Below are 27,387 nucleotides of genomic sequence, written 5' to 3'. Positions count from 1 at the left end.
GGTGACAGGTATGCTAGTTATCTTAATGTGATCATTATTATAAGTATTGAGTTGCCACATGCTATCCCGTAAGTACGCAAGATTATTTTGTCAATACATTTTTTAAAAAATGTAAATGACAAAAAAGCAGACACATGTTGCTTTTAAAGAATGAATTTAGAGATGGAAACATGGAAGCAGGAAAGGAATGAAAATAAGCTATGAGAGAGAAGAGACAGGAGTGAGGGGTTGCTACTATATTTGTTTTTTATAACATTAGTAGTCTCATTTCAAGGACATTGAAGTCAAACATAGAACATTTTTGCATTCATAGGTTCTAAAACAACATGAATGTCGAACCCAAATTTCCTACAAAATCTTTTAGCAGAACCTTTGGTCATGAACCGGCAATTGTGATTTCTGGCTCAATTCTGGGCCAGATGAGCTTCAAGACTCTCCTTTTGTAATAAAGAAACACTAGGTTGAGAATCCAAATATCTTGACAGCAAATCTCAATCAGCCTATAGGTAACTGGGGAGATCAAGCAGGGATGATTTCTTTGTCCAAATGCACTGGGAGTGGGGTGGTGAGCACAGAAAAGGATAGAAACAGAAGGATTTGTAAATAAACCACCTGAAATGAGTTGGGGAAGAAAGAGAAACCCAGATACAGAGAAAGCCCCAGGTCAGAAGGTTGCAATAGGGTCCAGCACCTTCTGTCAACTCCTTCTCTAGCTTGTCCAAATCCTGTCCATCTCTGCATACCCTTCACATCTGCTCTGTCTCCGTTGCTGTCATTGTTCTCCCAACTGGGAAGAAAGATTTTGTGCTCTAGGGCATTCCAGATCCTAGCCTGTGCCTGGAACACAGGGTGACAGAACTTCCTGGGTTATAGGGGACTAAGTAACTTCCTGGGACTTCAAATTTTGGTGCTAAAGCAGGGACAGTAGCAGACAAATCAGAGCGAGTTGTTACCCCTACCAGACCAAGAATGTCTTCTCTTATCCTCAGTTTCCACCTGCCACAGAGACCTTCTTCAGAAAGTCAGGGAAAGAAATGTACTAAAAATGAAAAGTTGTGTGTATAAAACCAGGAGCTCATGGGGCCTCAGGAAGCAATGCCATCAATAAGCCTTATTTACTAAAGGAAAAAGAGTGTCTATAGTGTGTAAATCCCATAGCCACTATTAATCCTCTGTAGAAAAAAAATAAATAAAAAATAAAAAAGAATGCAGCTGATAAATTACCTACTGAAAATGTAATGCTCAAAGCAGTAACCACAATGCAATAATTATTGGACTTGATTAAACATAAAAATAAATCTGTCTTTTACTTCTCTCTCATCCCATTAGTACATAAAATGAAAGGAAAAGCCTTTTTAAAAGCTACCTCACGGCCATTTTTCCTCCTTAATTCTGCATTGTAACAAACAAAGGTAAAATCAAAAATCATGCAAGCAGTGAAGTATAAGCTTTTTCCCATTATCCTTGGAAGGACGGGGACAGTGCCAATTAAAGGCGCGTTCCCATGCAGCTCTCAGCAAATGCTTCTGTATTTTTTAAACTCCCTGATAATGGAATGCCTTATTAAGAAGAACAGGATCACAAATATAACAGCTTATAAATCATCAATATTTCTGGGGAAATCAATCTATTTGTCTCAATTTAAAGGTACAGACCTGTCCTAACCTCATTGACATAAATTATGTCCCCTGTTCATAAATCTGAAATGAAAGTGAATATCCATTCTCTAAAAACATTTGCTAACGATGCTGTCTTTCTTCAGGTAACAAGAGAAATTCAGATGGTTGGATAAAACATGTTCAAATTAAGATATTTCTGGTTCAAATGGAAGAATGTGGCCACATTTTATACTCATGTGTTCCAGTCGCTATGTGACTTTTTTTCTCTGTTGAGATACTTGACTTTGATTTTTATTTTTATCATTTACGCTGTAAAATGCCAACACCACGCCATTCCTACAAAACACGCTTTCATCCCCTCTTTTTTTTTCAAGTTCACGTTCAAGTTAGAAAGTAAGTCATATCTCCAGATCTCGTTTTGTAAAGGTTGTACACGCCACAGGCTTAACACAATGGTGGGAGAGAGTGTGGAAGGGATCGATAAAGCAGTATTACCCTTTGTGATGGCGAATCTCTGCAGGACACTGCCGGCTTAACTCCGTCTTCTGGCTAACACTCCATCTTTACCCACTGGGAGAGAGCGCTAAGGCACAGCAACCTACCAAGAGCTCCGGCCAGGATGAGATGCTCCGTTCCTTCACCTCCTTCCTAGGCTATCTTAACAGAGAAAACCTGGGAGCTCTAAGATAGAGCTTCCAATTTGAAAGAAAAATGCAAAAACACCCTGACCTGGGAGGGCATTTCAGAAGGTGAGTGCATTGTCCAGGATGGTCTGCTGCAACAGGAGGCCTGGAAATGCAGCCTTTCTTCAACTTCAACTTGTCATTTGTAATTTTAGAAAGTCAGCTAGGATGGTCATAGGGATGCAACAGTGTGATGTAACGAGTGTATATTAATTACCTCCTTCACTTGCCAAGTGGACTTAGGGAATAATATGTTAAATTTCCCTACAAATTAAATGTTTATAATTTTTCATTTATCACTGCCAGAGTAAAATTGCAACTGTGTTTGTGAATGTGCTAAGGTCTGAGGACGTGATCACACTGTTACTATTCTTGTTAACAGGGAAAATACGACACTGTACAGGCCTGAGAATCCAGGACTTTGCTTTTATTATAGCCAGGACAGTAAGGACCTGTTGTAGTTCTTTTTCTTTTCTTCTTTTTTTCACCCTCATCAGAATACCAAGACCTTTATTTAATTAAATAGACCTCATTTTGTTATTCAGGCAAAATTAATAACTAATAACAATTTTTTATGGGGCCCTATGACACTACAACTGATTTAAGTCCTTTTCTGTGTCCCTATTATCTTTCAGGCCACATTTCAACACTTGTTAACGCAAATATGGGTAGCCACCAGCCCCTGGTTCTCTCTCACATCAAACACTCACACTTGAACTGAGCCTTGACACCCATCCTATCCCGTAGGATAAGATGAAGCCACTTTGGATTAATCAATTGTACCTTGTAATATCTGACCCCAGATTTGTCATTATTTGACTTGACTGAGAACCTATTATACAATACAGTCAGAAACATAAGGAAAGATCCGTGAAGAACTATGATTCCTGCGTCTTCAAGAAAATTTAACTGCAAGGGAGTGAAAACTAGTTAGAGGATGACAAGTGGGATTCTGATAACTGGAGGAGCCCTTCCTTTCTGCCTTTTGCATTCTTGATGATGATCCTTAGAGATATATGTTTAAATGTAGGTATAATTACCTATTTCCTTACTAGTGAGTCAGTCCCCAGTATTCTAGCATTTTAGCACTTGCCTGTAAACAGGTCTGAAAAGATGCAATACGACTTAACTACTACTGTCCATTAAGCACAGACACCATTAGATCTTTTAGACTAATCCCGTAGATCTTTTAGACTGTCAGGTGGAAACCAGGAGGAAGAAAATCCCTCCTACTCTATCTCCTAGAAAAATGTATTTCCCTGTTGTCTCAACTTCCCCAGGCATGACTACACCTGGTTTTTATTTTTAAACTAAGAGCATCATGAATGTAATTAACTAATGAGCTGTGTACCATGGGTCAACACCCTCAGCAATTCTATGAACTTTGAAAAGCTTTAACAATGCAGTTTTTCTTTGCCACATCCCAGATAACTTTCTTAGGTCAAGGTACCTATGACCTCTGGAAGTAAGAAGAGGTAATATTAAAAATACATCTTCTACCTAGGTGTCCTCATCTAAATCAAACCACAAGAAACACCCAGAGATAGGATTTTCATTTCTCTAACCTAATGGAGTTCTTTTATTCTCTTATTTATTTAAATAATGTTCTTTTTTAAAGTTTTCAGGAAGAATAAAATGATGTGTAATATACTCTAACTGTAAGAGTATTCTGCCCTCAAGAGACATAAAATCTGGCAGAGTAGAGAAATAATACATGTTATAACTGAGGACACTACTGAGAATACAGACATTGAAGTCCTCCGACAAGTTGGATCTGAATGGGTCCCTCCATTCTACTAACCTGCATAGAGTTAATTATTGGCCCTGAGCTATACTGCACATACCTTTCAAAGTTTGTAGAGGAATGAATGAAATCACAACTGCAAACACTCCAGACCAACTCCCATTTAGTAAATAACTATTATATTAGTAATTACATTAATTAAAATTATTATAATGCATAGTCTAGTGAAATAGAAAAATAAAATGACCAAAAAAATATAGTTCAGAGAAGCTGGGGAGACAAGGGAATCTAGCCAATGGGGACACTTCACTAAAGGTAAAGGGCTATGTTTAGTCACAAAGCAAGCTTTGAGTAAAAAGAATAGCCCAAAAAAGTCTCAAAACAAAACAAAACAAAAGACACATTCAGAAATAACTGGGTTAGGTTAGAATGTCAAGTTCCTACAAAAATATTCTAGAAGATCAGCTTGGAAAAGTAGAAGAGGTCTCATTAAAGAAATGTCAGGAGGGATCTCCTATTGATTTGAAGTGCAAAGAGAATCTCTGAATGTTCAGAGATTTTCCAGATCTTTACAACCTCCTAATGCTGTGTAAGAGTTGTGAATTGGGAAAGACCACAGAGCGGGAGGGAGAAGCACTCTGCTCATGCAGTTTAAAGAGAACTAGAGAGAACAAACAAAAGAGATCCCATTTCAAGTCTGATGTCTAAGAATGTAACAGAACATTCCACAGGAGAGTAATCCAGGTTGGAAAGGATGGAGTTGCTTGGGGAGTCACATAAATTAACACAGCTTTAGTTAAATTTATTGCATGATTTCAAAACTTAAAAAGCAAATTGTCTTACTGCTGACTATATGAAGATAGGATTACTGTGGGCAGAAGCTTCCAAATAAGTATAACATCTGTGATGTAAACATATCTCAGGGTATATTTAGAAATAGGCATACTAATTCTCAAACAATAAATAAATTTAAACAATGTTTTAAAAGACAAAAATGTTCAGTATGCCATCTTGAATCCATTCCTTGTTGCACTATCAGAGTTCCCATATTCATGGCAGCATAATCCACAATAGCCAAAATATATAAACAACCTGTGTCCACAGACAAATGAATGGATAAATTAATGTGCCACATATATGGAATGGGATATTATTCATCTTAAGAAGAGATACTGGCATTTGTGACAACATGAATGAATCTGGATGACATCATGAAATAAGCTGATCAAAGAAAAACATATATACTGCATACTGTCACTTATACGTAGATTCTTTAAAAGTTTGAATGCAGAGAAACAAGAGAAGAAAGGGAGTTACCAGGGGCAGAGAGGGGGATAAAATGGGAGCGATAGATCAAAGGGTACAAGCTTGCAATTACATAGAATAAATAAATCTAGAACACATAGCACGATGACTATAGTTGATAATATTGTTTTTATATTAAAATATTGTGTTACAAACTAAAGAGTTTGTATAATATTGTGTTATGTATTAAAAATTTGCAGAATGAGTAGATTTGGGGTGTTATCATAAAACACTTAACTGTGGAAAGTGGTAGATAAGTTAACTTGCCTAATTAAGTAATCATTGCATGTATATGTCTACAACATCTTACTTATACCTCAAATATATACAATAAAATAATGTTTTTAAAAAATAAAGCAACAAGGTATCTATGATACTTGCCCTAGGTACAAAATAAAATTTCATTGTCACATGTCTATTCTACTAACTTGCTATTAATTGTCAGTATTTTTTCAAGGTATTTAACAGGGCTAATAGTGCCAAAACAGCACCATGGGAACTGAGGGCACTAGAGGGAGCCCCTCAGCAAATCCACCAGATGGAAAGAGGTGCCTGCTTCAAGGGTCCGGGAAGTTAAATCCTTGTGCTTATACACTGCATGCGAATAAAACCAAGCTGAAGGTGCATTAATCTCAACCAGTGTTTATTTGTGGATGTTTAGACATAGTACATACAGGGTATGTTTCTATTATTATTGTTTTGAATGAAACACGCAGAACTTCATTGTGAGAAAAACCAAGGAAATCATTTTCTCAGTTGCAGAACTGTAGTAACAAAGGGAAAAAACCCTCCCAAACTCAGCTCGTATTACAACCTTGCATATTTAATCCTGCCTTGTTTCAAAGAGGTGGGAAAGGGAAATCAAAAAAGGAATCTTTCCCTCAGATGTTATTAATAACAGAATTCCTCTACATCATTTATATAGTTTACTTAAAAAAATCACATATGGCTCATTTAAAAAGATTAAGATATGTCTAAAAGGAATTTCAGCAAAAAAGTGGTTAACATTCATCAAAGCCTTTCAAAACAAAATTGGATTCTACTTTATCTCAAAACTTTCCAATGCAATATTACTTTTTCTTACATATACAGCGAGCAACTCACCTAGGGCACTATTTATCATTTGGACAACTTAAGTATACAAAACACACACACACTTACACACACACTACCTTGAGACAACCAGAAACTCTCTCTTGGGAAATTCAAAACTGTATTAAAATGATAAGTAGCAACTCTTCACTCTTCCTTCATTAACTTAGGCAGACAAGTGTGATGTACACACACCAAAAATATCAAGGTTCCAACATGCTCCTGGTCATAATAATCATCTTTGCTTCCTCTAGTCCACAAAGTTTGTTCATTTTTACAAAGACATTATAAGCTGTCATGGGAAAAGCAGTACCCAGAGGAGCCTTCCAATTATCCACACAGGTAGCCTAGCCCATCTGGGGCCCCCAACAGGTATGGGTCAGGAATTAAGGATTCAAAATAATTATTGCAAAGAAAGCACTTGAATGAATAATTTCTCTTTGGTATTCTACCCAGCTACGGTAGGAAAGCAGAGAAAAAGGAAGCCGAAATTTGGACTTAAAAAATGTTGAATTAACACAGTAAGTAAGGAAATTCAGGTTTGTTGATTTCTTTATGTTAATGGTGTAGCATTTCTTTAAAAAATGTATGTTGCAAGGTAAAATTCTAGCAGTCACACCTCTTGGCTACTTAGGACAAAATGGTGTTATGTGTACACTACCTGCATTAACATTCACACTTAAGAATTCTGGGCTTAACATCATAGCTAACAAGCCAGAAGGAAATCTTAGGGAGTTAGCATGTGTGTTTCAGGTGCCTTTTGTACACATAGACTGGGAAAATAAATGTGGTCAGGAGGGGACGTATATACACCTGTTGTGAGTTTTAGTCAAATTCAGGAATGAATCCAAATTAACTTCTTGAGGTAGAAAATTGGCCAGGAAATAAAAAGAGACTTTTCTAGATTTCTTTTGCATGGGGGATTGAACTCAGGGGCATTCAACCCATGAGCCACATCCCAGCCCCTTTTTATTTTTTTTATTTTGAGAAAAGATCTTGCTAAATTGCTTGGAGTCTCCTAAATTGCTGAGGCTGGCTTTGAAATTGTGATCCTCCTGCCTCAGCCTCCTGAGCCGCTGGAATTACAGGCATCTGCCACCACACCTGGCTAGAGATTTCTTTTTGCAAACACCAAATATCAAACATGAAAGTATAAAATATGCCCAGTTTCTGCCCTGAACCACAACTATCCCCCTGGGGATAGATAGACCTGATATTAAGACTAGACAAGTGCTGGGTCTTTGAGGTCAAGAACCCTGGGAGCCATTTCCACTCTGCAAAGATCAGTGCAGGGTCCTGGGCAACAGCAGCCTCCAAGATGTCTCAATATCCAAACCTGAAAACAGAGAAACTAACACATTTACTTCAGAGGGTTTGTGAGGTTTAAATGAGGTGCCCTTTCCAGAGTTTCCAGAGTTTGGTAATTGCCTGCTATCCACTACATAAATTCCTGAATATAAGGCACACATTTTCCAAAGATCTTTGGAAAAGAAACTATCTTCCCTTTAAAATATTTGAATTACAACATCTTCTATAAATATTCCACATTGAGCATCCTGATGAACATCCCAGTTTGGTACGATAGATAATTTCATTTCTTGGATTACTGGTCTGATTGTTGAGTGCCTCTGTCATACTGGATGTTCAATATTTTGAACATACCTTCTGCAGGGAGAAGTCTAATGGGCTCATGGTGACTTTCACCAATACCGGTTGGATGCTCTGGGGGTCAACTTCTCAAAATGAAGGCAGTGACATTTAATGCTGATTTTTGTCCTGGCTCCAGAGGGATTTAACTTGACATATGTAAGTGAAAACAAGAGTTTCTAAAGATGCCCTGCTTGTGCACCTGTGTTTACCTCCACTGGATCCTCTGCCTTTTAGCAGGAAGCTGGAAACTAGCATTGACTCTACTTGCCCCCGTGGAATCTTCTGGATTCTGCCAATGGGAGGCAGTAAGTAGAAAGAGCTCAGAAGGTGAGGAAAGAGAAAATTCAGTTTCTCTCTCCCACCCTCCAGTCTTCGTGGTCCCAGAGCTGGCTGTGTTCTTTCTCTGCCACCTTCTACTAGGTGGCCCTGCTTTCAGGCTCTGGTAACATGGGTCCCCTTCCTGTCCCTGCAGGCTTGGGGCTAGACTGGCTGCCCCAGCAGTGCTTTTCCTTGGGAGGGGGTTACCATTACCGTTAGTCTCAGGCATACACTCACGTAGTTTGCCCACCTCTCTTCAATGAAACCCTGTCAAGTATGCCATTTCTTTCCTGTGGGGCTTTTTTTCTGATACAATTATTTCAAAAGAAGTATTAGAGGGAGTGGTTATGTGTGGAGATCACACACAGGGGCAGGCCAGGTTGGGCTTCCCTGATAAAATGATAACTGAAGCTTATAGGAAGTTAAGGAGGGGGTCACACAAGTCCCAGGGAGAGTGATTTTAGTGTTACAATAAGGGCCAGGGTCAAAGCCTCTATATTGAGCACTCCCACGGTGGGAAAAGAGGCTGGTATGGCTGGAACCATGTCAGAAGGGCACTACTCCTCCACAGTTAGAGGGCACTGAAGAAATTAGCCAGGAGGAGCTCACCCAGGATGCTAGAAACAGGAGCTACAGAGACCCAAGAAAAGGCCTGCTGGAAAAGAGGATGGACCAGCAAAGACCTTGAGAAGAAGAAAGTTGAGCAGGAGAGCCCAACCAAGAGGCAATGGTATCCAAGAAGTCAAAGAACACAGCGCTCTCGGGAGGAGAACTGCATCAGTTCCTGGGATGGATCAAGGGGCGTGAGGACGGAGCATAGGTTCCTGGATTTAGCCATTTGGTTCCTTGCTGACCTTGGACAAAGGCCACCTGGATAAAGTGGTTGGAAATAAAAGCCTAGCTGGGATGAGTTCTACAGAAAACCCAGGAGATATTATGGATCAACTCCCTAGTGGACAAATTAAACACAATCGACAAATGAAGAAAGCCTACCTAATGTTATGTCCATAGATTTTTGTGTTGTGACATAAATTTCCAGTGAGAATATCCGACAAAAATGTAAACAACCAGGGTCTCAAACCTGGTGTGACAAGCCACATACTGTTAGATAAATGCAAAAAGATGTTAGCTAATACATGAAATATGTTAAGAAGTGTATCATTATCTCAGTAAGTTTATATACTCAATTTAGTGAAAACAATTTTGGGGGCCTTTTTCTAAGACTTACACACACACACACACACACACACACACACACACACACACCCCATACCCAGATATCAGTTATACAGGAAGTTGTATGCAGCATTTGAGATTTAAATCAAATCCTATTTTGAGACTGACCTGCAGACCAGTGAGGCTTGACGAGGTTGGAACAGTGGACACAACTTGATTGTACATTTCTCCCCTGAGAGGGAATTGAAAAGAATCATATCTGTTAATCCTCCTACAAGGAATTCTATGGTATCTTTATCCCTTCTTAAAACCAGCACATACTTTTCCCTAGGACGAAGGAATCAGATTTCATGAAAACTACTCCAGCCAATGGATGCACTTTCTTCATGTCAGCAAACAGGTATGTGAGCCCTATAATGAGTTGGTGGCATGGGTACTGGGAAGCATTCAGGATGACGGAACCTAAGAAGTGCAGATCAGTGGTGTCCCACTGAATGTCTCCATGCTTTCTGCAATATGGTGACAGATACCCTTATTAAGCATCAGCTAAATCACCTAGACAAGGCTCCTTCTACCAAAGCACAACTGCACAAAACAAATACATACAGCAACAAAGACATTTATTTCATGGCATCAAGAAGAAGGAGAACCAAAAAGGGTTAGGAGGCATCTTGAGATTCATATTTTGGAAAAGTAAATTTTAAATTATGATCAAGGGTATAATTTCCTCCAAGGAAATGTCAGCATGAGTGAGAAAAATTTTGAATTAGCGTACTGATGTTGTGAGCAACAGGAGCTAATGTTTATTGAGAGCTTAATATGGTCTATGCTTCTCTTCCTCAGAATGACACCCCAAAGAAAATACCAATACCCTCCTCATTTTAATAGAGGGAAGCACAGGCTTATGGAGTTAAATAGGTGTCTCAGGATCATGCATAGGTGATGCAGTTGGAATGTGAACACAGGAAGTTGGACTCTCGTACCTATAAAAGATAATATCACTTTAACTAGTGCTGGCTTACAATGAGCAGCTACTTACCATAAAGCATAACCTCTACATGAATTTCTTTTTATGTTTTCCTTTTCATAACTACTATGATCATTTATTTTCAATGATAAGAAAACTACACCATAAAGACATGGAATAGACCATCTTGGTGAGGATTGCTGGTGAGGATGGAGGGTTACAATGGAAACTCAGCTCTTCTGACTCTAGAGAAAGCACCATATCCCGCTGTATGGCACTTCCATTCCAAACTTTAACTGAATGTTATCTGAAAATAAAGTTGAGGAAATCAAACACAAAAAGCTTATGGAAAATTTAAGGTTTATTTCTATTAAAATTATTTTATTATTACTTTAAATTGTAGATGGACAAACACCTTTATTTTGTTTATTCATTTTTATGTGGGGCTGAGCATTGAACTTAGTGCCTCACACATGTGCCAGGCAAGCACTCTACTTTGAGTCACAATCCCAGCCCCCTCCAAATTTATTTTTTTTAATATACCAAAAATATCACAAATAAGCAAGTGATTATTTGAATGGAAAAGACACTTGAAAGGATAAGGACTTTTTTTGGGATTTGTGATATCACAAAAGTTTCATGATTACATTGGACTTAAAGAAAAAAGGTGAACCGGCCACAGTAGTGCATGCCTATAATCCTGGCAGCTCCGGAGGCTGAGGCAGGAGGATCATGAGTTCAAAGCCAGCCTGAGCAACTGCAAGGTGCTAAACAACTCAGTGAGACCCTATCTCTAAATAAAATACAAAATAGGGCTGGGGATGTGGCTCGGTAGTTGAGTACCCCTGAGTTTAATCCCCTGTAACCTCCCCGCTTAAAAAAAAAAAAGATGAAATTCTGAAGGATCTGAGCAGAGTATAGAGGAGGACATGTGGGTAATTTAGCCAAGACATCTGGTCAACACAGAGAAGAGTGGATGCAAACTGGACCAGGTCCGGAGACCCTGAACATCAGGGCGAGTTCAGAATACAGTTAGTACATTAAAAGATGTTTGACCTCAGGCATGACATGATATAAAACAGTACTTGAAGATAAATTTGCTGTTTTAGATAAGTATCAACAATTCAAACTTAGACACAGAAAGTAAATGAAGCTATGACTAACTCGAGGGTGGTTTAAGATTTTTCAGAACACCTATGTGGCATCCGCCGTCGGCATGTTTACGCTCACTCTGAAAAACAGGCAGATTGATTTTCCCTGATTAAGGCTGCTTCAGTCTGGTCTGATGGGTAAATACCCAAAGCAGCCACATGCTTGCTGCCCTCCCTCTGCAATTACTAGGATTTCACCCCCCACTCCATTCAAGGTGTGGGTTTAAATTTGTAAATCTTAACTTTTTCAGAGAAGGCACACCTATCAGTTGCTTGATCTGGGAATTTTGCTTCTTGGAAGATGGATATTCATTCATTCATTCATTCATTCATTCATTCAATCCAATTCACTGTGTCTTTCCTGAATACCTACCAAGTGCCAAGCCAGATGCTAGGCTTTGGGGATTCAAAACTAAAATGACACTAGTTCTTTAAGGTGCTCACAATCTGCCAGGGAGGCAAAGAGTGAGGTGGTCATGGGATGCTGGCTGAAGGGCTTAGACGGGCCCCCACACGGGGTGTTACGATCGCACACCAGACATCCCTCATCCTGCATCCCAGCAGGCACACCAAAGAGTGTTTAGTCTGAGGTTTGAAGAATGAGCAGCCATTCCCCAGGTAGTTGAAGAAAGAAGACACTCCTAAAGGTGCATGAAGAATGTGGAAAGGCTCAGGACCCTGTGCAGCAGCCAGGAAGATGGATCCAGAGATGAGCTGATGATGGGGTAGGGGAGGGGAGGGATCAGGAGGGTGGTTGAGATCCTCTGTAGGTCTGAACTTGGCTCAGTTTAGAAATAACCACGGAGAAAGATGATGTGAAGACCAGACAAATGGGAACTTATCACGTGAAAATTCACGTACATCTTGGAGGACTCATTACAGATCATCTAATTTTATCTTGTGAATTTCTCTACATTCTCCTATATAAATGCAGACACCATGGTTTGTCAAAATTTAGCATCAGAACTTGCCAATTCTAAAAAAAATAAAAATTAAAAAAAAAACAACTATGCCTTTGTATCTTCTCACGTCTAAGTCCCCAATTCAGCTTCAAGAAGTGCCACTATGCCTCTCAAGGTGTGAACTCTGACAATCTGTCGGCCAAATATTTTTCTAAGACAGTCATCCAGGTAGCCAAGCTTTCAATCAAAGAATTAAGGAATCAGGTTTTATCTTGCCAATTGTAGGCATTTCAGGCCAGAATCCAAAGAATAACCTGACTTTGATTAATCTGAACCTTGAGATGTGTTTTTAAATACATTTCTATACTGATCCCCAGCCCTCAAAGACCAGCCAAGCCAGCCTTCAGATTCATGAGAAATATCCACTTTCTGAACCTGATTCCCTGTGTGATATACCCCCTACCAAGATTGTGGGCTTATGAGAAACACGATAGCATTATTGAGAACAGACAACTTGAGTATTAATCATCAGCAATGTTTAATTAAATTAATACCAGATATTGAATGACTCCCTATACTTGCTTCTTTAATTGTTATTTAAAGCATGTTTGATTTGGCTAAAAGTTTATCCACAGATGTGATTTACATAACTTTTCACATAGATAACCCAAATTAACCAGACAGATATTTGGAACTTAAAATAACACTAAACTGCCCATTTATATATGCCTTCTTTACAGCTTAAAAAACACGTTCACACTTACTTTTGCCTAACACCCTTAATAATATGAGGCAGAAAGGACAAACATTTCCACATCCATCCTACTCACACAGACACAGGTAATGGATGGCACCTTCCAAGGACAGGTTACAAAACCAGGACAGATGCAAGATGCATCAGTGACAGGAAACCGATTCTCCAGGTGCTCATTCACAGCTTCAATCAAAAGAACAAAGAAAAGAGCATCTCTTTCCCCTCCACCCGCAAGTTTGTGTGAGTGGGTGTGCGTATCCGTATGCATCTGCGTGTAGAAAAATACTCTGTAAACATTCAGTCACTCTGACCCATGCGCATGGAATCACAAACCACAAGGACAGCGGCAGTGTAATTTGCTATTTGAACAGCCACTCAAAAACTGCTCCTCTTTCACAACCTAACTTGAACTCCACCTTCAGGTCACGAGTCAGGCACACTAGTTATGATGTTCACTCTAGTGGAGGGCAGAACTGAAGTTCGGAAGTTTTATTCTGGATTTTGTAGCAAGTCAATGGCAACAGTCCGTCTAGAACTCTGGCAGCAATATTCATGGTCCCATATCAATACCATGACCTCAAGAAAGTTTCTCAATTCTCACGCATTTTTAGAAGTTATTCCTCCCTCATTCATTATTTATACCTCTCCACAAGCATAACTACATCTGTGTTTTACTCACAGAATGATTATTGGCACACCTTACTGGTCTCAATGTTATGGTTTGGAAGTGAGGTGTCCCCCAACAGCTCAAGTGTCAGACAATGCAAGAAGGTTCAGAGGAGAAATTATTGGGTTGTGAGAGTCTTAACCCAATCAGTGAATTAATCCCCTGATTGGGATTAACTGAGTGGTGACTGAAAGTGGGTAGGGTGTGGCCGGAGGAGATGGAAATTGGGGCATGGCTTTGGGGTATATATTTGTATCTTTCAAGTGGAGTTTCTCTTTTTCTGCTTCCTGATAATGATGTGAGTTGCTTCTCTCTGTCACACCCTCTTACCATGAGGTTTAGCCTTATCTTGAGCCCCAAGGAATGCAGCTGGTCTTCTATGGACTAAAACCTCTGAAACTGTGAGCACTCAAAAAAACTCTTCCTCTTCTATAGTTCTGCTGGTCAGGTCTTTCAGTCCCAGTAGTGAAATAGCTGACTAAAACACTCACTGATAGCTCAGTTTCACTCCAGATGAGTTTTGACTATTAAGTATTCACCAAGCCTACCTTTAAGTTGACTTTGATTTGGTGTTTGGGTGTCATGGAAGGGAGGGAAAGATCATGTTTATCAGCCTCTCTGTGTTAGTCAGTCTTATGTGACTATAAGAAGAAAACTGAGATAATCAACTTATGAAGAGAAAAAGTTTGTCTTGCTTCTCACTTTTGAAGTTTCCAGTCCATGACAGATTGGTCCCACTGTTTGGGGACTGAGATGTATAGCAGGAGTGTATGCTGAAGCAGAACCATACATTTCATTAACCAGGGGGCAGAGGATGAGAGGATCAGATCAGCATTCCACAGTCCCATTCAGAGTCACACCCCTGATGACCTAAGGACATCCCATTAGGCCCACTTCCAAAGTTTCTACTCCCTCCTAATGGCACCAAGTTGGGGACTGGGATTTTTAACACAGGGGCCTTTGGAGGACTTTGAAAATCTCAGTTATAGCACTTAATGTCATCTCTTCTTTTTGTGGTCACTCAGCCACTTTCCCTTGAAGCTAAAGTCAGTGATTAGGCAATGTAACATGTGTGGAAATGAGGCTATTTCCAAGCTCAGACCATTAAGGGAAACATACTATTTATAATCCTCACTCCCATTTTGCAGCCAACCACTGAGCAGAAAAGACCCCAGAAACCCCAAGAGGGGTAGAGCCACAATATAGCAGGTACTTGGGTAACTGATGGACAGAAGCTTTTTCTCCCCAGATTCCTCCTTCCCTCCCACCTACCTGCACTTGAACTCTGTGCAACATGAACAATAAAGTCACAAGTCGAGTCACTGAAATCTGGAGGTTATTTATCATGGCAACCAAGGCTAATACAACTCACTATTGTAAGAAGGTATTATCTACGAAGGGGTATGATTCAATAGACTTTAAGAAGAGCATACGTTGTAAAGAGATTTTAATAAGTCATTTCATTTTGCTGATTCTGAGGACACAGGTTTTCCTGAGGGAGGGGACACAAACATGAGGCCACACTTTCAAACAAAAGTACAATCATGCTTTTTCTAATTAACCGAATTTTCCTATCACAGAAATCTTTAGGTCATGAAAGATAAACTATATGAAGTGCACATTCTAATATGAAGCTGGTATCAAGATGTTCAGGACATACTAATAAGCAAGCATGGCTGGACAAATCTAATTTCAGTCGGTCCTGCTGAGTCATTAGAGATATCTATCTGTCCAAAATGAACATAATCCATTAGCATCAAAATAACAAAGTCCCCTAAATGCACAGGAATCTTGTTCTGTTCATGACTTTTATCAGCAAGACATGAGACTAATATTCATTTATCAAACAGTAAGGGCATTGTTTTGCACTCAAATAATTATCAGTTAATGAAGCTTAAAAAAAGATTCTCTCACATCTAGATTGAATTATTCTTTCTATGGTGCTTACCCTCATATTCCTAAATACTTAAAATGCTCCCATAGTAAATGAGGTCAGCTTATGTAAGCTCAAAAACAATAGGGTATTTTAGCCTCAGAGCATAATAGCAAGAATATTAGAGAACATTCACACAATTCCGAAATTGAGTCTAAAATGCTATACTTGGCTTGGTGCCTTTATATCCACAGTGAAGCTATATCGTTAGATAATCTCTAATGGCTTTTTGCAATAAAACTTGAAGTCCAAAGCACCCCATTTGATAGAAGAAAAAACTAAGGGTATGAGAGGTGAAGTGGGTCACCTAGAACCACATAGGACCAAGATCCTGGATGCTGAGGAACATGTCTGCCTAAATCTCCCTTTTGGAGCTGTGATCTTTCTGTCATTTTGGTTCCTGCCCTGTCCCACTGACAACTGAGACAGCAAGTGTTCTTATTTAAAGCAGAGGGTACTTGCATCCCAGGACACGTGGTGTTCTGATTTGGAAAACAAGGTTGGCTTTTCCTAGCACTCTTAATGCAATCACCTTTGCTCATGAAAACAGAAGGCAGGAGATAACCAACTGCAGAAAACTACGGAAAGTTCTCAGCAGTTGGAAGCTCAAGGTGGAGGGCTGTGTTATGAGCATCCATTTCACAGAGGATCCAGTGATGGTACCTTTGTCTCATCTTTCTTTCCTTCCATGTCTCAGGAGGACTTTGCCTATGGAGGCTGTGTCTACTGTAAACTTCAAAATAGCTTTGTTTTGTCTTACTATAGATACAGTAAAATACTCCAGGGACAAGGGACTTGCTGGGAAGTAGCAGCCTGCTGGAATGAATGAAACAGCCACATCTTCCCTGTAATGCTCTAGTGCGAGCCTCAGGAGCAGAGCTCATGGCTGCCATAATCAGCTGTTCCCCCTGGAAGAGCTGATTTAGAGCATCAGTCCAAGACTCGAACAAAAGTGTTGAAGCCAGGCAGAGTGTTCTGTACCAGGTAGAAAAGAGAAATCCAGGTAGTTGATAAAGGAAATCTCTCTAATGCCTCTATCATGAAGATTCCAAAGATTTCTCTTTCCACAAGAATTTTCTGGAAGTTTGTGAGAACCACGTGTTTCCAGGATGATTTTCCTCATAGGGGACATGAAAGCATCTTCATATTTAGAAGGAAGACTAAAGATTCAAGAGAACATTCTTTTGGTGATCTCACCCATACAGGGCTACAGTTTCTCACAGAACGTGTGGGCAGCTCTGCTCTTGAGACTCTGCTGCTGACCTGTGTTTGGTGGCCAGATGATGGCCTGGTCACACTTGAGACCCATTCAGTCAGCCTTGGAGGAGAATGGCCAAGTTAATTACTCGGCCATGCTAAAAATCATGCTCAATGACAGACTGTGATCATCTGTGCACCAGAGAGAGCAGAACCCATTTTCTTCTCACCTAGTTCCACCTTTTCCTGAAATCCACTCTGCTCTCCTTATGAAGGGATTGGTGGTGGGTATTTGGCTTCCAGAAACAAACTCTTCTTTATCTTGATTATTTTTCAAAAAAACAAAAACTTACTTTGCTTGTGTCTTGGGGTTCCCTTCTCCCAGTTCCAGGGAAATATTTCTCATAAGGAACAGAACAGGCTTTGTAGAGTTTGAGAGATTCTATTTAAAATTCCAAATAGTGCTTTGGTTCATCCCCCCAGCTCCTGCAAGATTGACCATATGTGAAATTTGAATGTAGATTACAGTGTTTCAATTTAACAAGATTAAGGTGTGATTACATTGGTTATTTGGTAATTTCATACTTTCTCCGTTAAGGGAAGTCAGCATTTAAGATCTCGTTCAGTCATTTTTTTTAATAGAACACTGAAGTGGAAAAAAGATGCTTACATCTAAGTTATTAGCCATGTAACTTGCTTTAGTTTGTGTTACCTAATCTGTTATTTCTTGAAATATATCCTTCCCATATTCTCTCTGCAACAATCCAAATTACAGTCCTTTTAAAATTCTTTAATTTCTAATCTAGTTTTCTTAAGATATTGCTCTCCATGCCATTTTCATGATGGAAAAAAAGGAATACACTCTGAAGTGTTTCAAAGATTCTCAGATAGTCACACCTCATTTGCTCTGAGAACCTTGAATTTGCTGACTTCCTAGGAAGAGGCAGGAATAGTGGAGTGATTCCCACTTCAGCTTCTGCCTCAAACTCTGGTCCCACAAGATATTATCTTCATCAAAAAAAAAAAAAAGGAAATCATAACCAAACACCAGTGGGAATTACTATATAACCTATTAGTTTCTTGGACAACCACAGTGCAAAATTACCTAAGAAAGTTTCTGGGATATACTGCAAGAAAAGAAAAAATGCTCAATTCTCTTTAAACAATTGCATGATCATCACAATTTATTTGAGTACAGATTACTTTTGATTCTTGGAACATCTACTAAGTTTTTTTTTTTTACACAAATATTCAAGAAATACAATTTGGGAAAACAAATTATTGAAGACGCCTAGGTTTTAAGGTATGTTTTCAAATTCCCAGCTTTATGCTCGCTAACTCTGTGACTTTGGACAAGTCACTTAACCTCTCTGAACCATGTTCCAATTTTGCATTCCACGCAATATTTACAGAGCATCCATGGTGTTCTAGACAGCGCTGCTAGGCTATTCATAAAGAGCACTGCTGTGAACAAAATAGGCATCTGTCACCCTCAGGTAATTTAGGATCCAAAGAGATAGATGTTAAACAAATACAAGTATAATTAGAGTGTTGATACGTGGCTGAAAGGCAAGAAGAAAATGTAGGGGAGATAATTACAGGCAAAAGCCTAAGCAGATTGAGTGAGCAAGGAAGTTCTCTGAGGAAGCCACAAGTCCTAGGGTATAAAAGAGGCACGATCCAGGTTACCCAAAACAGGAGCGCGAGCATTCCAGGAAGAGGAATTTCAGGGTGGCCGTGCGTGCTGAATTCCCATTCTGGAGACAACATGAATCCTAAAAACCACCAGGCTAATTTCTCCTTGATCCTGAAGAGAGTTTGTGATATGGTAGGAGCAGCAGAGGCCAGCTCAGCCAGAGCACAGGGACCAAGGTCTGGGTGGTGGGGACAGAGGGGACAACAGTCCATCGCTCCAGAAGGATGCCCGGGAGGAGACGGGGTTCTACTCTGTGATGTCTGCAGACCGGGTGTTATTTGATTTGAGCTCATAAAGAAGTATGGTGGGGGAATGAGGACCTGGTCTGGTCCTGATTTCCAAGACCAGTATCACTAGGAGACCAGTCGGAGGATTTTTTTCTAGGTGAGGAACTATTTCAGATTCTCATCTGTAAAATTAAGGTACTGCCTAACAGCTCCTGTTGTTATAGGAAAGAGTTAAAAACGTGTGAAACAGAAAAGTTGCCAGAATAGAACTTCCTACCACCATCCCTCTCCTGAGATGGAGTCCCAGTTTCCAGACACTCCCACACATCTTGATGCTCTCGCAGGCAAACTTATTCAGTCCAGCCAGCTTTTGAAATGAGAACCTCCAGAGACTCTTTCTGTGTTGAAAGGACCACATCTTGAGCAATTCCAAAGACAGGCCCTTCCCCCACACTACCTGCCCTCTCCATGAAAGGGGAAGAACACCCCCAAGCCTCTTTATGGATCCATGGCTTACAGTGCTGGATTTAAATGTTCTTGACTGTCTAAGCAGAACTGAAATGTGGGGATGGGCAGGGGGTAGGAGAAGGGATCTAAACGAAGTGACTCATTACCACGCCCTTCCTAGAAAGAGAATACCTGTGCCAACTATTGGAACGCTTCCACCTTTATAAGAATTCAAAATTACAGCTTTAAAAGAAATGACCCCATTTCTTCCCAAAATAAATTGCACGGAAAATAAAAGGATATGGAGGAAATTGTGGATGACAAAAGACTGAGAAGAGTACTGTGGACAGAATGTTTGTGTCCCCCCCCCCCCAAAGTCACATGTCCAAGTTCCAATCCCCAGTGGAATGCTATTGGGAGACAGAGACTTTGGGAAATAATTGGGTCATCAGGGGGACCCCTCATAGTGGGATTAGTGCCCTAGAAAAAGACACATGTGTGGCTTGCTTCCTTTCTCTCCCACCCCCCACCATGTGAGGATATAATGAGGAGACAGCCTCCTCCTGGGGGCACATGGCTCTTGGGCTTCTCAGCAGCACCTGAACTGTGAGAAATACCTGTCTCATGATTCAGCTTCACAGCTTGGCGTTCTGACAGATCGAGTGAGACCCACACATGAACTCCACTGAGCCAGTGTAAACCAGCAGATGTGGAGATACATCCTGGGTGAGACAGAAGGGCAAGGAAAACCTAAGATAAAATTTTTTTAAAGTGGCAACTTTCCCAGAGGTAGCAGGGCTTGGGACGGGAAGGCACAACTGGATAGGATCCCTGAGGGGCTGGCAAGCTCTATTTTTCCCTGAGAGGTAGTTACAAGGATGCCCATCTGACAACGACCTGTTCATCTATGTGTTTTTTTTTAAATTCAGTATTATGATGTATCTGTGCTTTCTTTTTTAAAATAAAATGATTAAAAGTACAAAGAAGGAATCAAAAAGCCAACAAATATTAATGTCTAATTGTCAGACAGTTCAATCAAGATCATGACACAAATTTTCAGTTAAAGTAAAAAGGAAAAGAGAAAGAGAAAGAGGGAGGAGGGAGGGAGAGAGGTAGGTAGGTAGGTAGGGAGGGAGGGAGAGAGAGAGAGAGAGAGAGAGAGAGAGAGAGAGAGAGAGAGAGAGAGAGAGAGGAGAGAGAGAAACTGTGCAAGCTAGAGAAAGAGAAAGAAAGAATGGCTTGGAGATCACAAAACAACTTGTGGATCCTGTAGGAAAAAATCCAAAATGATAATAATAATAGTGTCACTCATTCTGCTAAATTTCTCTGATTATACATCATAAGTGACCAATTAAACTGTTATTTCATTACAGAGATTGATTAAATCAGGTTGCTTAGCTGCTCCTATATCTTGAAGTTGTAAGGCAAAAGTATAAAATAAATGAGCAACAGGAAAGCATTCCTGTTGACAATAATGTTAACCTAGATTGTAAAAAAGTCCACCTCCAAAACAATGGGGCATTTTCTTTAAGTCTTTTAAATTTTCTAAGTAGTAATTCTGAAATGTAACTGATGAGCTTTGCCGTTCAATAAGTAATGTCACTGTAGACCCCCCTGTGTTCATATGGACATGTTCTCACCTCCACAACCTGTGGGAAGCTGATATATACATCTGAAAGTCCATACTGGCTCTCAAAGACCCTTTGCTTGTGGAAAACTCCCAGGTTCTTTTATCCGCTCATCTTTGGTTACTGGAGCAGAAATTCTTTTCATACCTCATGATCTAGCAATACTGTAGAAATTGGGCCATTTCGCATTTAAGTGTGCTGGTGACAAATGGAAATCATTAGCTGATAAGCAGGAAGCGGGCTTGTTCTAAGTGAGGGGCTTATCCATAAACAAACCACCTTCATTTCACTTTGATTTACTTGCTCTGGGAACCATGTGGTGTTTTTTTTGTCTTCAGCAAGGAAAGGCCTTTTGAAACCTCCACACTGAAGCACAATAGTGCCTTGGAAGCCCTGCTTTGTACCAGGTAAAAGGAACCACTGGGGCTACTGTATGAGATATTTTTCCTACTGTAACAGATTGCCAAATTATCACAGCATCAACGGCATGAGAGTCTACAAAACGGCTTTATTAACTCAGAATGCTGGGATATTATGAATCACACCTGCATGAAAACAAATGGCAAAGCTTGGTTCTTAAAAAGAGACACGGGCTTGCAGAAGTTGGAAATCCTGCAATATTCCTATGTAAACCACAGGTCACTGTATTTTACCACTTCCTCTCCTTGTCCAACAATTTTGAATCCCCTTCACATCCAACTTAATGAATGTGCAACTTAAATATTTCAGAAACACCCAGGGGTGTCAACTCCAGCCATTTTGGATTCAAAATACTGGTTGCCCAGACAATTTTTTAAATTGTCATTTTATTTTGGATAGGGGCTTGACAGGGCCAGGTGTGTAACCAAGAAAACGCATTTTGCTGTCTTTGAGTGTCTCAGCAAGGGAGAGCAACCTGGCTAGAATCACGACTTTGCATGCCAGTACCCACAATGCTCTTCTAGCCAACTGCCATTTGCCGGCAATGCAAGGGCCCAACCTCTGGCAATGTAGTCAAAGGTTTGGATGCACTGGTAAGAACTGCTATCTGATTTGGAGATCAAGAAGACCTTGTTAGGAGGGAGATGGCAAACAAAATCCAAGACAGCCCTGAAGGCTTTCATAGAAAGATTTCATGGGTTCATTTCCATTGCAAATTAGCCACTGGTTGGGGCAACCATTTAGAAATAAATAAATAAAAGACATTTTTTTCCACATCCTGTGTGGTTAAGGTGGCAGAATTGTAATTCTTAGAAATCCTCTAGGCAATTCAACATGAATAAGGCCAAAGAGGTGGGGAAAGGGAAGCACCTTTGCCAGATGTCATTTGTATAATGCCATCAAAGAACAAAGCCCAAAGCTTACCCGGAGTTTAGAAGCAACATGGTGCACATCACCAGAGCAGTGGAAAGCAGAGACCAGTGATCAATGATTTTATTTGAAAATCTCAGGTATGTCCCAAATATATACGTTATTTTCCTCTTCAAGGCACCTCCTCCAGAAATTTATAAATAGATTGTCAGCAAAGTAATCAAGGCACGTGTTATTTTTCTTCCTTAGCAACTAGACAAAGCCCACTTGTCCCATCATTTCATTTGCCCACTAACAAGACATCTGAAAGTCATAAAATTAAAGTGCTTTGCTATAGCTTTCTGCAGACATACTCAGGAGTGACACCGGAAGCCATTACTGCAATGCAGAGCCAGGGAAATCCTTTAGAAAAACAGAGAGGGTGTGAGGAATCTGGCACCTCTCAAAGGTGCTGCCTTTTCCCAGATATGCTGCCTGATCACACACTCGAAGGAAAGCCTCTGACAGTTTGCTGGTGTGAAACTCAGTTTTCTGAGTTTCCTCCTTTTCAGTGGAGGAGTCCATGCAGAAAATGCAAATGAATGGCAAAGATGAAGGACTTACAGGGACATCCCTGAGTCAGCTTGAGTTCATTTCATTCTTTTTTTTTTTTTTTTTAATACATGACAATAGTGGAATGCATTACACTCATTATGATCCATTTCAGTCTTTTTGCAAAGCATTCTTAAAATTTCAGTACATAATTGGGGAAACCTTGCAGCTCCTAGTGCAGAACACAGGCATAGAATTTTGGAAAGCATTGCTGGTGAAGCCCGCTATTGTAGCTCTAGCTATGGTCATAGGCTTCAGGTAGCAGTCCGCAAATCCTGTTGTTCATGGCCTTGAATCCAGGACACTAAGCTGCTTCCCTTCAAGAAGGAGCTCTGGGCTAGGAGTGGAAAGGGCTACTGGGTGTACTATCAGCACACTTAAAGCTTACAGTGTTTCTTAAATCATAGGAACATAATGGTTTAACTTAGATTTTCAATATTATTTGATGTTGGAATATTTTGGGGTTGAAAGAAAGGAGACTTATTAATACCTTTTGGAAGTAGGATTCCATGGAATCCAACTTGGTAAAAACCAGCATCTGCTAATTGCTCCATTAAACAGAATATTTCAATACATCTTATCAAGATAGGTTGCAAAATAAGTGAATATGTTTTGTTTCATCCTTTACAGCTCCTCATGACACAGCAAATTCTATGTATATTTTAGGGGACTTTTAATATTGGGTTCACAAAATGGACCCCTTTTATATAACACATCATGTTTTTACCACTTCATCAACAATGTCACAGAAGAACATGACAAATGCTTATTATTAAGATCATTATGACATAGCCTAGTATCAAGGTGCTTATTACGTAATTAGGTTCAGCCAATCAGAAACCAAGAAAGGAAGGTTACCAGGCAATATGCATGACTCTGATGCTTTATAAGGCAAATGACATTGGGATAATTAATAAAACTAGCTTATATATACTATGTGTCCACCACACTTCTAATTAGTCTATATGCAGTAATTAATTTGTTCCTCAGAGAAAATATACAAATTAGGTTTTAATTTTCTCCTTTTTTACAAATAAGTAATTAAGGACCTGAGAAATTATATAAATCACATGGGTTACAGAGCTAGAAAATGACCCAATGGAAATGCAATAGTGCAGTACCAGTTGGAACATGAGCACAAATTTGACTTCACAGACATCTTAATCCTCTGGAAAAATCCCGAGTTTAGTGCTAGTGTCTTTTTTTTGGAAAACCTCATCTGAACTGTACTGGCTGATCAGATTGAAGCATCTTTATTCACTAGCAACAAAGAGAATGCCCAAGTGTGTTTGATTTTAATTTTTAAAAATTTGTATTTTTTAATAATGGAAATTTGAAATCCTGTGTTGTTTTGACTCCCATTTCCCTCATTCACATACCTGCTCACACTCATGCCAAGTTTGCATATTTCAAAAAGACAACAGAAAGCTCCTGTCAATTCTGCAAATACCTGTGTGGCTCAAAACCCACCAGGAAATTATAAAAGTATAAATATTTTCAGCCCGAGGAGAATACTTTCAACTTCTAAAATACATATTTCAAACTAAATCCATCATCGGTTAAATCACTTCAATAAATGTAAGTCTCATGCTCGAAAGAAAAGCCCTGTTTCCTAACACATTCACGAGGACAGATCCGTTTGTCATCTTTAGCATTTAGCTGTAGATCAATTGATTATTGGCAGGCTGCTTCTGGTCTGGACAATATAAACAGAAATATTCATCTCCTGAAAAAAAAAATCAGTGTTCAGTCTCATTTTGAGCACAAAGAGACCTTGCCCTTGTATTTCACCAAACTGAAAGCAGCTTTTATTGATTTCACGTTGGACTGAATTTATTACAGTTTCTACAGCAGGGGCAGAAACACAATTTGGAGGTATTATTAACTTAAAGACAAAAACAGATTTAAAAATAGGAAAGACACATATTAGAAAATGGTATGAGTTGCAGGCACATCTGCTAATTGCATTAATTGTAACCAAGTTTGTTTTGTTTTAAATTTTTTTTTTATTCATTGGGTAAGGAGATTAAATATTTATTTAATTATGAAATCAATGCCAGAAAGAAAACCTGTTCGTTCTTAAAGGCAAATTCATCCAGATTTTGATGCATTGTTATTTATACAAAGCTTACTCTAAAAAAGGAATACAGGCACACACATACACCTGTGTGTGTGTAGTCACTGTCATGCGTGGATCATTTAAAATAATTACAATTCCCGAGTAATCTAAGTCACTAAGTGTTCCCAAGAATAGACAAACTAATTTCTGGAACTAGGACACATTATTTATTTCAGGGCATTTTTTTACAAAATGTCGACTACATATACCCTCATCCTGAACTCTTATTGGAGGGTTCCTTTAAGTTTAACACTCTACAACAGCTGGGAATTCAAAGACCTGTATTAAAACTGCACTCTTGTTTTGGACCCATAACATTGAACATTGAGATTTAATTCCCAGTAAGAAACTCTTCTTCCTCTGAGCTTTCCCATGACTGTTGAAATACAGTCTTTCAGGATCCAATCTCCAGGTGAATCCACAGGCTGATATGAAGTGTATAGGTGTATGTGCACCTGAAATTATTGTTGTATCCTATGCTAAGTTCAGCAATGCTGCTCTCTAAGTTTTTACTTCTTGAGGTTGTGAATAAACATTATCGTAAAACTTCTGCCCCATACCCTCTCAGTTTACTCATTAGAAGAAAATAGTGTGTTTGTTAAGCATGTAAAAGAAATCAGAGCAGCTTGAAAGCAAGTAGAGTGCCTTGTTTATTCAATGGGATTATTTCCCTGACAATAGGAATGGACGTGGTACAGGAGCACCTTGGCCAGTGGCTCTCAATTGAGCCCTGCACACCACACTGCCTGAACTATTAGGCTTCTCAACGGAGCATGGGAGAAGCTGGAGAGAGTGTTTGATGCCTGGATGGACCAGGCCTCTTTCCCTTTTATTCAGAGCTGCTGAATGTAAAGAGAGTCAACGGGATTTATTGACTCCCACAGAGTGGAAAAATGCATATTACCAAAGGGTTTAAGGTACATTCTTAAAAGAAGGGGGAAAAAAAAGTATGCTTGCTTTTTGGCTGTGAATATTTAGGCTTACACTTCGACTGTCTACCACCTTGTGAACAAGGCCATTAGGTCATCCCTTTGAGAGGGGGTGAGGTGTTTCTCCTCTGCTTCCTCAAACCACTATAACCAGTGAGAAAAGAAGGCTGTGGTCAGCTAAGGATGCCATCTATTGGTATACCCCACTGTACCCAACGGGTGCCTTGTGAAAGGCTGGCATGTTCATATAAGTTCTCCAATTGGAAAAAAAAAATGGTGTTTAAGAAATTTCATGACTTTCCATTTTTAACTCATCTTCATTTGGCAGGGATCTCTAAGATATCCTTTATTGTTCTCTGTCCTCCCAATCTGCTTTCTAGGAATAAAAGATGTGCCAAGACTTAAAATCCTTACTGGAGGAAAGGTTCAATAAGATACACCTTATATCCACAGATCTAAGGAGGAAAGCCAGGAGAGACTCCAAGGATATTTTTGTAGTTGTCCTGGCTCAATCACTGTATGTACCTTGAGTTACTCTAAAGTGAGCTTTAGGGAAGATCATCACCAATCTGGAAAGATTATTGTGATGATCATATCAAATAATGTATTTAAATGGCCACGTTCACCCAATCATTTCCTTGAAAATGAAATTTTAATCATAATATATTGGCTTATTACATTAAAACTAATTGTGCTCACAACTGTCACCGTGAATGAGCTTCTGTGTTATCCAGGCTTCAGGTTGAAATCTTATGAGAGCTTTCACAGGATTAACCTTGAAGTTGAACTACCCAGTTTAGAATTTAAATTAAGCCTCCAATGAGATATGTGACCTTGGGCACTTTGCTTGACCTCTATGTACCTTGGTTTCCTCAACTCCTTCCCTAGGTTGTTGCAGGAAGTGAGAGCCTTAGAACCATGTGAAGCCCTTAGAACCAGCACACTAAGCACTATGTAAGTATTACCTATTAGGATGAGATCTTGAAGTCCATCCACAAACACTTTCAGTTTTAGAATAAGAACACTATTTGTGTTTTGAAAACAAAATGATCCACTCATTAAATTCAAGCCCTAAGCTTGAATATTCAACTTCTTATGTATAAATAATTCTTTTACTTCCGCCAGGATGATTTTTTTCTGGCCTATCAGAAGCATGTTTGTAATAAGCCTAATAGAAGCACAAACCAAGATTTCTACAACAATTCAACAATTAAGGTAGCCAGTCAAATACATTGGTATTTTATAGTGATGGGCTGCTGAAACAAAGGAGATAATCAACATGATTAAAAATGAGAGGACAGA

This window comes from Callospermophilus lateralis, chromosome 11, assembly GCF_048772815.1.
Source record: "Callospermophilus lateralis isolate mCalLat2 chromosome 11, mCalLat2.hap1, whole genome shotgun sequence".
In the NCBI taxonomy this organism is placed as follows: Eukaryota; Metazoa; Chordata; class Mammalia; order Rodentia; family Sciuridae; genus Callospermophilus; species Callospermophilus lateralis.
The sequence above is the reverse complement of the archived record's forward strand: the minus strand, read 5'-3'. Positions refer to the sequence as shown.